Source organism: Capricornis sumatraensis, chromosome 8, assembly GCF_032405125.1.
Source record: "Capricornis sumatraensis isolate serow.1 chromosome 8, serow.2, whole genome shotgun sequence".
NCBI lineage: Eukaryota > Metazoa > Chordata > Mammalia > Artiodactyla > Bovidae > Capricornis > Capricornis sumatraensis.
The window spans coordinates 18048206-18060996 of record NC_091076.1 but is presented as its reverse complement, the minus strand read 5'-3'; positions in this window follow the sequence as shown (position 1 = coordinate 18060996).

Below are 12791 nucleotides of genomic sequence, written 5' to 3'. Positions count from 1 at the left end.
AACATCTTCTCATGTGCCTGCTGGCTATCTGCATTTTCTCTTTGGAAAAATGTCTGTTCGGTTCTTCTGCCCATTTTTAATCAAGTTGTCTTCTGACATTGAGCTGTTTATACATGTTGGATATTAATCCCTTATCGGTCAAGTCAATTTGCAAATATTTTCTCACATTCAATAGGTTGTCATTTCATTTTATCAATGGTTTCCTTGGCTATCAAAAGCTTTTAAGTTTAATTAGGTCCTACTTGTTTATTTTTGCTTTAATTTCCTTGGTATTTTCATAAGTATTGTACTCAGTCCACACACACACACAAACACACACTGGAATACTACTCAGCCATAAAAACAATGACATTTTCACATTTGCAGAAACATGGATGGACTCGAGGGCATTATGCTAAGTGCAGTAAGTCAGCCAAAGAAAGACAGATACTCTATGATCTCACTTGTATGCAGATTCTAAATGATACAACAAGCTAGTGAATATAACAAAAAAGAAGCAGACTCACAGATTTGAGTACAAGCTAGTAGTTCCAATGGGAAGAGGGAAGGAGAGGTAACCTGGGGTAAGGAATTAAGAAATACAAACTATTAGATATAAAATAAGCTACAAGGCTATATTGTACAATATGGGGAATATAGTCAATGTTTTGTAATAACAATAAATGGAATAAAAACTTTAAAAATGTGAATCATTATGTTGTACATCTGTAACCTATAGTGCATACCAACTATACTTAAATTAAAATATTTAAATTTAATTTAAAAAAAGAAATGGAACCTAGAGCTTCCCATAGGAACTGCTCTGTGGAAGTGACAATTCCAAAAGATGACCTGGAATATGCTATCATGAAACACAGAGGGGCCAGAAATTATTTGAAAAAAAGGATTTAATCCAACCCTCAGCTCCTGATATTGAGCAACAGACTGAGGGTAGAAGCTGTGCCTTAGTTCACTTTTCTGCCCAGTGTCTAACACTTGCTTATCTAAAAGTCTAATACCACACCACTATTTCCTTGAAACAGCAGAGTGATTAAAAGCATGGACTTTCAAGGTCCAAAGGTCTAGGTGTAAATATACCCTTCACTGAAAAAACGGAGCTTTTTACATGGAAATCATTGAAAAGGACCCCTATCTCACACCATCAAAAATCAATACTGAATAGATTAAGAATATAAATGTCAAGGCAAAATTTGAAAACTTTCAGAAGAACTAGTGACTATCTTAATAACCTTGGAAAAGGAAAAGATTTCTTAGTCAAGACACAAACATTTCTAGTTATATAAGAAAAGATACATAAGTTTGACTATATTATAACCAAGAATTTCTGTTTGTCTAAAGAGCCTTCAGTGGAAGGGAACCCTCCTACACTGTTGGTGGGAATGTAAACTGGTTAAGTCATTATGGAGAACAGCATGGAGGTTCCTTAAAGAACTAAAAATAGAGCTACCATATGAAATTAAAAGACACTTACTCCTTGGAAGAAAAGTTATGACCAACCTAGACAGCATATTCAAAAGCAGAGACATTACTTTGCCAACAAAGGTCTGTCTAGTCAAAGCTATGGTTTTTCTAGTGGTCATGTATGGATGTGAGAGTTGGACTGTGAAGAAGGCTGAGCGCCGAAGAATTGATGCTTTGGAACTGTGGTGTTGGAGAAGACTCTTGAGAGTCCCTTGGACTGCAAGGAGATCCAACCAGTCCATTCTGAAGGAGATCAGCCCTGGGATTTCTTTGGAAGGAATGATGCTAAGGCTGAAACTCCAGTACTTTGGCCACCTCACGCAAAGAGTTGACTCATTGGAAAAGACTCTGATGCTGGGAGGGATTGGGGGCAGGAGGAGAAGGGGACGACCGAGGATGAGATGGCTGGATGGCATCACTGACTCGATGGACGTGAGTCTGAGTGAACTCCGGGAGTTGGTGATGGACAGGGAGGCCTGGCGTGCTGCAATTCATGGGGTCGCAAAGAGTTGGACACGACTGAGTGACTGAACTGAACATCACCCTGCATCCCACCCTTGGCATGTATTGGGAGAAAAACATGATCTGAAAGGATACATGCACTCCAATATTCATTGCGGCACTATTTACAATAGCCAAGACATGGAAGCAACCTAAATGTCCAACAACAAAAGTAAGATGTGGTACATATATACAATGGAATATTACTCAGCCATTAAAAGAATGAAATAATGCCATTTGCAGCAACATGGATGGACCTAGAGAGTGTCATACTGAGTGAAGTAAGTCAGAAAGAGAAGGAGATATATTGTATGACATCCCTTATATGTGTAATCTAAAAAGAAATTACACAAATGGACTTACAAATTAGAAAGAGACTCACAGAAAACAAACTTAAGGTTGCTAGGGGGAAGGGATAGTTAGGGAGTTTGGGAAGATCATGTACACACTGATATATTCAAAATGGATAACCAACAAGGACATATTTTATAGCACATGGAACTCTTACTTAATGTTATGTGGCAACCTGGATGGGAGAGGTTTGGGGGGAGAGTGGATACATGTATTTATATGGCTGAATCCCTTCGCTGTTCATCTGAAACTACAACAACACTGTTAATTGGCTATCACTTCAGCTGAGCCGCTCAGTCGTGTCCAACTCTTTGCGACCCCATGGACTACAGCTCGCCAGTCCTCCCTGTCCATAACCAACTCCCGGAGTTTACCCAAACTCATGTCCATTGAGTTGGTGATGCCATCCAACCATCTCATCCTCTGTCATCCCCTTCTCCTCCCACCTTCAATCTTTCTCAGCATGAGGGTGTTTTCAAATGAGTCAGTTCTACACATCAGGGGGCCAATGTATTGGAGTTTCAGCTTCAGCATCAGTCCTTCCAATGCATATTCAGGACTGATTTCCTTTAGGATGGACTGGTGGATCTCCTTGCTGTCCTAGGGGTTCTCAAGGGTCTTTTTCAACACCACAGTTCAAAAGCATCAATTTTTCGCCGCTCAGCTTTCTTTGTAGTCCAACTCTCACATCCACACATAACTACTGGAAAAACCATAGCTTTGACTAGACGGACCTTTGTTGGCAAAGTAATATCTCTGCTTTTTAATATGCTGTCTAGATTGGTCATAACTTTTCTTCCAAGTTTTCTTCCAAGCAACAGTCTTTTAATTTCATGGCTGCAGTCACCTTCTGCAGTGATTTTGGAGTTCCCCAAAATAAATTCTGTCACTGTTTCCCCATCTATTTGCCATGAAGTGATGGGACCAGATGCCATGATCTTAGTGTTCTGAATGTTGAGCTTTAAGCCAACTTTTTCACTCTCTTCTTTCACTTTCATCAAGAGGCTCTTTAGTTCTTCTTCACTTTCTGCCATAAGGGTTGTGTTATCTGCATATCTGAGGTGATTGATATTTCTCCTGGCAACCTTGATTCCAGCTTGTGTTTCATCCAGTCCCACATTTCTCACGATGTACTCTGCATATAAGTTAAAGAAGCAGGGTGACAATATACAGCTTTGATGTACTCCTTTCTGGATTTGGAACCAATCTGTTGTTCCATGTTCAGTTCTAACTGTTGCTTCTTGACCTGTGTACAGATTTCTCAGGTGGCAGGTCAGGTGGTCTGGTATTCCCATCTCTTGAAGAATTTTCCACAGTTTGTTGTGATCCACACAATCAAAGGCTTTGGCATGGTCAATAAAGCAGAAATAGATGTTTTTCTAATAGGCTATACCTCCAAACCAAAAAAAAATTTTTTTTTAATTTGAAAAAAAAGTTAAAAAAATTAAAAAAGAGTCTTCAATGAAGGTAAAAATATAAGCTCCAAACTTGAAGAAAATATCTGAAACATATAGGGCCAACAGAAAAGCAGTTTTAAAAATATATAAAGCACTCCTACAATTAAGAAAAGCCTCATCTCAGCATAAAAATGGGTAGAAACCATAAAGAAGAATCTAATAGAACAAGAAATACATATGGAACCAATCGTTTCAGCTTCTAGACAGGGAGGAGCTAATGAAATATAATTAAGCAATATTTGGAGTTTGCTTCAAGTTTTAAATAAAAGTTGTTTCATATTTATTTAAAAAAAAAGAAACATATGATCAACAAAGAGACGCTCATCTCACTAATAATCAGGAAGAGATGGATGACATTTTGTCCCCATGAAATACCCGTTTACATCTATTTGATTGACAAATCTAAGAAGTCTGACAATACCAAGGTGTTGGATGTGGAGAGGGTCTCATACACATAGCTGGTGGAAACTGAAAAACCATGTAATGTTATCTTGGAAAGTTGAATGCCTGCATACCCAGCAAATTCAATCGGTATATATTCAATTTCTGTGGGGACACAGTAGTGAAGAATCTGCCTGCCAATGCAGGAGACACAGGAAACACAGGTTCGATCCCTGGGTGGAGAAGATGCCCTGAAGGAGGAAATAGCAACACACTCCCATACTTTTGCCTGGACAGTCCCATGGACGGAAGAACCTGGTGGGCTGTGGTCCATGGTGTCACTAAGAGTTGGACACGACTGAGCAACTTCACTTTCACTTTCCCTTTCATGCATTGGAGAAGGAAATGGCAACCCACTCCAGTGTTCTTGCCTGGAGAATCCCAGGGACGGGGGAGCCTGGTGAGCTGTGGTCTATGGGGTCCCACAGAGTCTGACACAACTGAGGTGACTTAGCAGCAGCAGCAGCCAATATTCTTGCCAGAAAAATTCCATGGACACAGGAGCCTGGTGGGCTACTGTCCAAGAGGTCGTAAAGAGACGGACGTGCCTGAACAGCTGAGCACCCATGCACACCAATATCTGTAAGGATATACCCAAGAGAAAATTAGCATATGTAAAGGAGACAATATACAAACAATAATAACAGTTGAATGTATTAAATTAGCAAAACACTGGAAACAATCTCAAAACCCATCGAAAGAAGAGTGCATAATGAAATCATAGTGTATTTAGAAAATGGAATGTTCTATGACATAAACAAAACAGCCACAGAAGCACTCCTCTGCATGGATGAATCCATGTTGGATGAAAAATCCTAGTCCCAGAAGACCACATACAACCTGAGAGACTTTTTATAAAGTTCAAAAACTATGGAGAAGTAAAGCTAAAACTAAGCCAAGCTAAATATGCCACTGAGGCATGCATATTGCTATTTTTTTTAAAGGCAAGGAAATGGTAAGCACAGTATTCAGAGTGTGAGCCAAGTCACTTCAGTTGTGCCCAACTCTGTGTGACCCTATAGACTGTAGTCCACCATGTATTTTGTCAGTGGGATTCTCCAGGCAAGAATACTGGAGTGGGTTGGGTTGTCATTTCCTCCTCCAGGGAATCTTCAATACCTAGGGACTGAACCTTTGTCTCCTGCATTGCAGGCAGATGTCTTTACTGCTGCGCTATCAGGGAAGCCCCACTGTATTTGGGTTAGTGCTTATCTATGGGGAGGAGTCAGGCTTGTGAAAGAAGAGAACAAAAAGGGAGCTGGATGTTGTTGGTGACATTCTAAACTTGCTTTGGGGTGGGGGACATCAGATGTATTTATTGTATTATTCAGCATGCATACATGCATAAAATAAAGTAGAATAAAAGATGGCCTTTAGTGGATCAAAGGGGATTATGTACCATGAACCAAAGATTATGATTAATCCAATTTTGTGAAACTAAGATCCAGTCAATCAATCAATAGGAAATCCTGGGTCCATTACATGCTACTTATATGGGTCAGATTAAGTTGCTTTAATACATCTTAATCTCAGTCTTCTTGACTGTGGAATAAAACCATGAGCTATTATAAAGATTAACTGAGCAATAAATGGGCACTAATATATTTTTTATAGCATCTTTACTGAGACATAACTCACATCCCATATAATTCACCCATTTGAAGTTGACAATTTAGTGGTTTTTAGTGTATTCAGAGTTGTGTAACCATCACCACAATCAATTTAAGAACATTTTCATCACTCCAAAAATAAACCCTGTACCTATTAGCAGTCACTTCCCTCATGACTTCTCATGCCCTGCTACCCAGCCCTGGGCAACCATGAATCCACTTTCTGTCTCTGGATTTGTCTGTTCAGGACATTTCATATACAGGTAAATGCAACCATATAATATGTGGTCTTTTGCGATGGGAACCAATTTTTTTCTGTCTTTCCCTAGAGCAGAAATTATTACAATAGAGCTGTGTGAATTCTTGTTGGCTGTTTGTATTCATATCAGCTGTAATCAGGACCATCTAACATAGTTTTCTTTTAAACAACTGACTACTATCTACCATCAAAACACTGCAATACATTGTCTTACTCATACAAGTCTAACAACACCCTGTGAAGCAGGCATACAGAAGCCAAGCTACTTAGTCACATGAGCACTTACTGGTTTAAAACAGTAATCCATACACAGCTCTAACTCTAGAATCCAGGATATTAATCACTACCTGATTTGTTGTGTTGTTAAGTTGCTAAGTCGTGTTCAACTCTTTTTCGATCCCATGGACTGCAGCACACTAGGTTTCTCTGTTCTCCACTGTCTCCCAGAGTTTGCTCAAACTCATGTCTATGATGTTATCCAACTATCTCATCCTCTGCCCTCAATCTTTCCAGCGTCAGTCTTCTCCAACAAGTCTACTCTCCACATCAGGTGGCCAAAGTATTGGAGCTTCAGCTTTAGCATCAGTCCTTCCAATGAGTGTTCAGGGTTGATTTCCTTTAGGACTGACTGGTTTGATCTCCTTGCAGTCCAAGAGACTCTCAAGAGTCTTCTCCAGCACCACGATTCAAAAGCATCAATTCTTCAGCGTTCAGCCTTCATGGTCCAACTCTCACATCCACATGATGACTGGAAAAACCATTGCTTTGACTATGCTGTGACATATGCTTTGACATAGCTATGATATATGACATGTACTTTGACATAGCTATGACCACCTGATAATGCCTTAGTATGTGATGAAATGCTATTCTTTTTTTTTTTTATAGTCAGGAAGGGTGTGTAATCAGTTTCATTTTAATACAATGACTTTTCTTTTTCCTGGTGAAGCTAATTTGCAGTATTCACAGGGATGGAGTAGTGGTAAGGGTTTGGGTATTCTTTGCCTGACTAAAATCAATACAGTATTAACCACAAAGACCTACTGTACAGCACAGGGCACTCTGCTCACATTAGGCAGCAGCCTGGATGGGAAGGAGTTTGAGGGAGAATGGATACATGTATAAGTACGGCTGAGCCCCTTTACTGTCCACCTGAAACTATCACAACATTGTTAATTGGCTATACTCCAATTTAAAGAAAAAGCTGGTTTTTTTTTTTTTCTTAAGTCATCCAATATGGAACCTATTTTTCTCTAAAAAAACTTACCTGTGGGAAGAGTGGCAATTATCACTCAGGAAAACATGTGCCAATGGATGAGTAGGAGATTGTTGACTTTAAGGGTTGGTTGGTGAAACAGAGAGCTCGCTAAGTCCTTAATTACTGCTGTTAAGGATGTACCTTCCTGTTCTGATGTTCCTGTGGGTCAGAGAAACAGGAGCTAGTGTTTTATGGGCACTGGGACAGATTTTCTCAGAGTGTCTGGCAGCTATCACTGAGGAGGGGGAACCGATGAAACCTAATTTAACATGTATGTTTAAACTGTTATGCATATTGTTACTCTATTAGGCCTTGGAGATTCCACAATTTCTTTTTTAAAATTTATTTATTTTTAATTGGAGGATAACTGCTTTACAATATTGTGTTGGTTTACACTAGTTTTACAAAGCAGGGAACACTGTATTTACTTTGATTATACATTGATTTGGAGGAAGGGATGCTGCTTTTGGAAGTGTACTTTCCCACAGAAAGACACAAAATTCATGGCCCCTTCTTCCCTCTTTAGCCTCAAGGGAGCTTAACAGAGACTGATTAAGCAAGGAAAGCCATCAAAGCTTCAAAGCTCAGAAATCCCTGGGGTTGAGTTGAGTTTTAGGTGAAGGGTTCATGTTGGTGTCAAACCAGTTCCTGCCATATTGTCACTGTGCATACTGACAGCCAGGGGACACGCACTCAGGTCTGAGATCTGAGGAAAGAAACACCTGGCTGCAATTACTTGCAACTATATGATTAACTTTTTTAAAAATTAATTTTTAATGGAGTATAGTTGCTTTACAATGTTGCATTAGTTTCTGCTGTAAAGTGAATCAGCTACATGTATCCTTGTACATGTAGCTACATATATCCTACATATATCCTTTTTATTTTCTTAAAGGGAAATCAAGATGGCAGAGTAGAAGGATATGAGCTCATCCTCTTCGAGAACACCAAAATCACAACTAGCTGTTGGACAACCATCAATAGGAGGATGTTGAAATTTACCAAAAAAAAGATACCCCACATCCAAGGACAAAGGAGAAGCCACAACAAGATGGTAGGAGGGGCACAATCGAGGTCACTCTAGAGCACTGAATAGAATTTCCTGTGCTATATAGTCAGTTCTCATTAGTTATCTATTTTATACATAACAACTGAGTGACTAGCAGACACACATACAGTACATATATATGTCAATTTCAATCTCCCAATTCATCCCACCCACTCCCCTACTTCTCTCTTTGGGATCCTTATGTTTGTTCTCTACATCTGTGTCTCCATTTCTGCTTTGAAAATAAGTTCTTCTGTATATTCAGTGGATATTACTCAGCCATAAAAAGGAATGAAACTATGCCATTTGCAGACACATAGATGAACCTAGAGACTGTCATAATGAGTGAAGTTAAGTCAGAAAGAGAAAAATAAAAATCATATATTAACACATAGATGTGGAATCTAGAAAAATGGTATAGATAAACTAAGGATTTTGATGTAGATCTGACTGACCCCAAAGCTCATTATTATTTTTTTACTACACTACCAAGAAGGAGGGGCTTCCCCAGTGGCTCAGCTGGTAAAGAACATGCCTGCCAATGCAGGAGACTCAAGAGATAAGGGTTCAATCCCTGGGTCAGGAAGATCCCCTGGGGAAGGAAATGGCAACCCATTCCAGTATTCTTGCCTGGGAAATTCCATGGACAGAGGAGTCTGGCGGGTTACATCCTATGGGGTGGCAAAGAGCCAGACATGACTGAGCATGGACGCATGCATGCTCCAAGAAGGAACGGGGAAAGTGATGCCTATTTGTGTGTCATTGTGAAGAAGGAAAACCATGTGTCTTGTCATGAGAAAAAAAAAAAATCATTCTTAGTCAACTCTATCATGAGTCAGCCATTTCCATATTAATGTTATTATCTATGGTAATAATAATGTGGGTTACTATTATATTCTTCTAGAAATCATCTCAAGTTTGTAAAACATGATCAGACATCTGTATGGGTTCTCACTATATATAGTGTTAGGTGGAGAGAAGTCTTCTGGTGCCTACTTTGTCATACTTAGAAGAATATTCTGTGTATAAAGGCTAGAAATCTGACCCTTAAAGATTATTTAAATACTCCCATGATGCAACATACTTATTAATTGGTTACTGTATAAGAGTATGAACATTATTATGCCTCCTCTGGCAGTGATAAATCACTTCACCATACAACCACCAGGTTATATAACACATGAATCAGGCATTATGGCTAGATGTCAGTTTTCTAGAAAAGAGGTGACATGACAAGATAGGTAGGCATCCAAAATAAATGGCAGGTGGTCTCCCTGGTCTGCTAAATACCAGAGAGCCTAGACATCTGCACAAGATGTTGATACAAAAATGAACATGTGTACGTGCTAAGTTGCTTCAGTCAGTCCGATTCTTTGCGACACTTTGGGCCATAGCCCGCCAGGTTTCTCGGTCCTTGGGATTCTCCAGGCAAGAGTACTGGAGTGGACGGCCATTCCCTTCTCCAGGGGATCTTCCCAACCCAGGGATCGAGCACACATCTCTCACATCTCCTGGATTGCAGGTGGATTCTTTATCACTAGGCACCACCTTGGAAGCCCCCAAATGAACATACCCCTCACCATTTAGTGAAAGACAGAGGCAGAACTGGGATGACAGGGCTAATGGGGAAAAGATGAAAACAGCCTTTCTAAATCTCCTCTCCTGGCTTCAAGTTAAGCTCTCAAAAATTCACATCGACGTCCCCTCATAGTTCCTTAGCTAACTAATAAGTAAATTCCATTTTTTAAAAACCACCTTAACCTGTATTTTCCTCCATCTAGTGCACTATCTCTCTGATCACCTTCCCAACAAAATTCTTTGAGAGTTGTTCATATGAACTTCTTTTCCCCAGTTCTCTCGCAAACCACTGAAACAGCTCTGAGTACGATCACCAGTGACCTCTGTGCTGCCACATGTAATGTTCAATCCCGGGTTCTTGACCTCCCAGTTATACTTGACAGTCAGCCATCCTCTCCTCCAAGAAACACTTTCTCTACTTCACTTCTAGAACGTGAGCGTTACCATTGCACTTGCTGATCTTTTGCAATCTTCTCTGCAACTTTCTAATTCCTTTGACCTCTAGAAACTAGAGACCCCCAAGTTTCAGTCTTTGGATGCTTTTTTCTGCAGATGGCTTTATCAGTCCTTCCTGTTTAAATACAATCTATGTATCAACAACCCCACATTCATATCTCCAAGTCTGACCACTCCCTGAATGACAGACTGGCTTACCTTCTGTCCACTCTACATCTCCACTTGAATATCCAATAGGCAGTTCAAGCCTTACTTGTCCCAAACTGAATGTCTGATCTCCCCAACCCCCCTAAACCTGCTTCACTCATCATCTTTGTCTCAGGTGATGCAACTCCATTCTCCTGATTGTTGGAACCAAATACCTTAGTGCCATCCTTGACTCTTCCATGTCTCCAATATGTCTTAGGAAATCCTGTTGGCTTTACCATAAAAATGTTTCAAGACACTAAGTGCCCCTCAGCATCTCATGGCTGCTGCCCCACTGAAGCCATGACTGTCTTTAGCTTGGATTACTGATGTTGCCTTCTTGCTGATCTGCCTGCTTCCTCCCTTGTTCCCTACAGCCTGTCCTCTATTATGACAGCCAGAACCATCCTGTGAAAGCCTGACTCCAATTATGCCACCCCTCCATTTAAAAATATCTGACAGGACTTCCCTGGTGGTCCAGCGTTTAAGAATCCACCTGCCAGTGTAGGCGATGTGGGTTCAATCCCTCATCCGGGAAGATTCTGGGACAGTTAAGCCCATGTACCACAACTACTAAGCCTGCACTCTAGAGCCCGTGCTCCCCAACAAGAGAAGCCACTGCAATGAGAAGCCTATGCACCACAATGAAGAGTAGCCCCTGCTCGCCACAGCTTCTAGAAAAAGCCCATGTGCAGCAACCAAGACCCCAAACACCAAAAAATGACTAAATTTAAAAAATCTGATAACTTCTCAATGAAAGTCGAGTCCTTACAGGGGTCAAGAAGACCCTATGTGACCTGTCCTCCATCACCCTTCTCAGCTTCTTGCCTCCTACTACCCCATCCACTCACTTATCTCCAGTTCCACCAGCCTCCTTGCCTCTCATAAACATGTCATACCCACATCTGCCTCAGAGACTTTGCACTTACTATTTCTTCTACCCGCAGTGTTCAATATTCACATGGCTTATTCCCTGACTTTATTAAGGTCCCTGCTTACATGCTGCTGCCTCAGGGAGTCTTCCTGACCCCACTCCTTTGTTCCTTGTCCTCTTAACTGGCTTTATTTTTCTTCCTTGCATGTATCACCAGCTGATATTTTCTGTTACCTGTGTGGTCTGTCTGCCCTGGTTTCCCTTCGGTATCTACGAAGGCTGGAATTTTGAATATTGTATCCCAAATGCCAGAAGAGTCACTGGTGCCTAGTAAGTGCTTAATACATATTAATTGAATGAATACTTTACTTCCTGGAGAGAGTCAATCTTAAAGACCAGGTAAAAATTAACCAGGCAGGTGAGAATGGAAGAGGATTCTAAGCAGAGAAGGTGGCAACTTGAGGCTACAATGGTCTCAGAATGTGGCAGAGTAATTTACAAGCAGTTCTAAATAAGTCTGTAGGAGCCTCCCCATTAATAATACTCATGTCTTTTCCATTTAAGGAGTACCTTAACTGTTTTCAAAATTGTTTTCTTTTTCACATACACATAGGAGTTAACTTTTAAATTGAATAAAAACTTCTAAATGATCTTATTTAATCAGTATAGATTTTAGTAAGAAAATATAATGAAACAATAAGAAAGCACTGTATTGGAGTTAATTTGGCAACAATTTTTCTTCTTTAGTTTTACAAAAAATAAGATGCCTCATGATAGCATTTTAGGTTTAATAAGAAAGGTACTATTTGAGAAATCATGTTAGTATTTACAGTCAGGGAACATGGGCTTGGCTTTAACCTGGTCATAAAATAGATACTGAGGACCTAACTATACTGCAATAAACCAAATGGGATTGTCCATGTACAGAGAACTGGACATTATAAAAGTATTGCTTATGACAGTGAAAGTCATCTCTTACATTTGATGTACTTTGAATCTTTTAAAATAAAATATAACTTGGCTTTTAAATTCAATAAAGAGATTTCTGTCTCCCTGGGAAAAAGAAAAAAATACTCATATCCTTCCAAGGGTTCCTGTAAAGCAGCCCCGCTTCATCCCAGGGCTATCAGGCAAGTGCTCAAATTCTTAAGAGTTCCTTGGACTGCAAGGAGATCAAACCAGTCAATCCTAAGGAAATCAATCCTGAATATTCATCGGAAAGACTGATGCTGAAACTGAAGCTCCAATACATGACCACCTGATGCAAAGGGTCGACTCATTAGAAGAAAACCCTGATGCTGGGAAAGATTG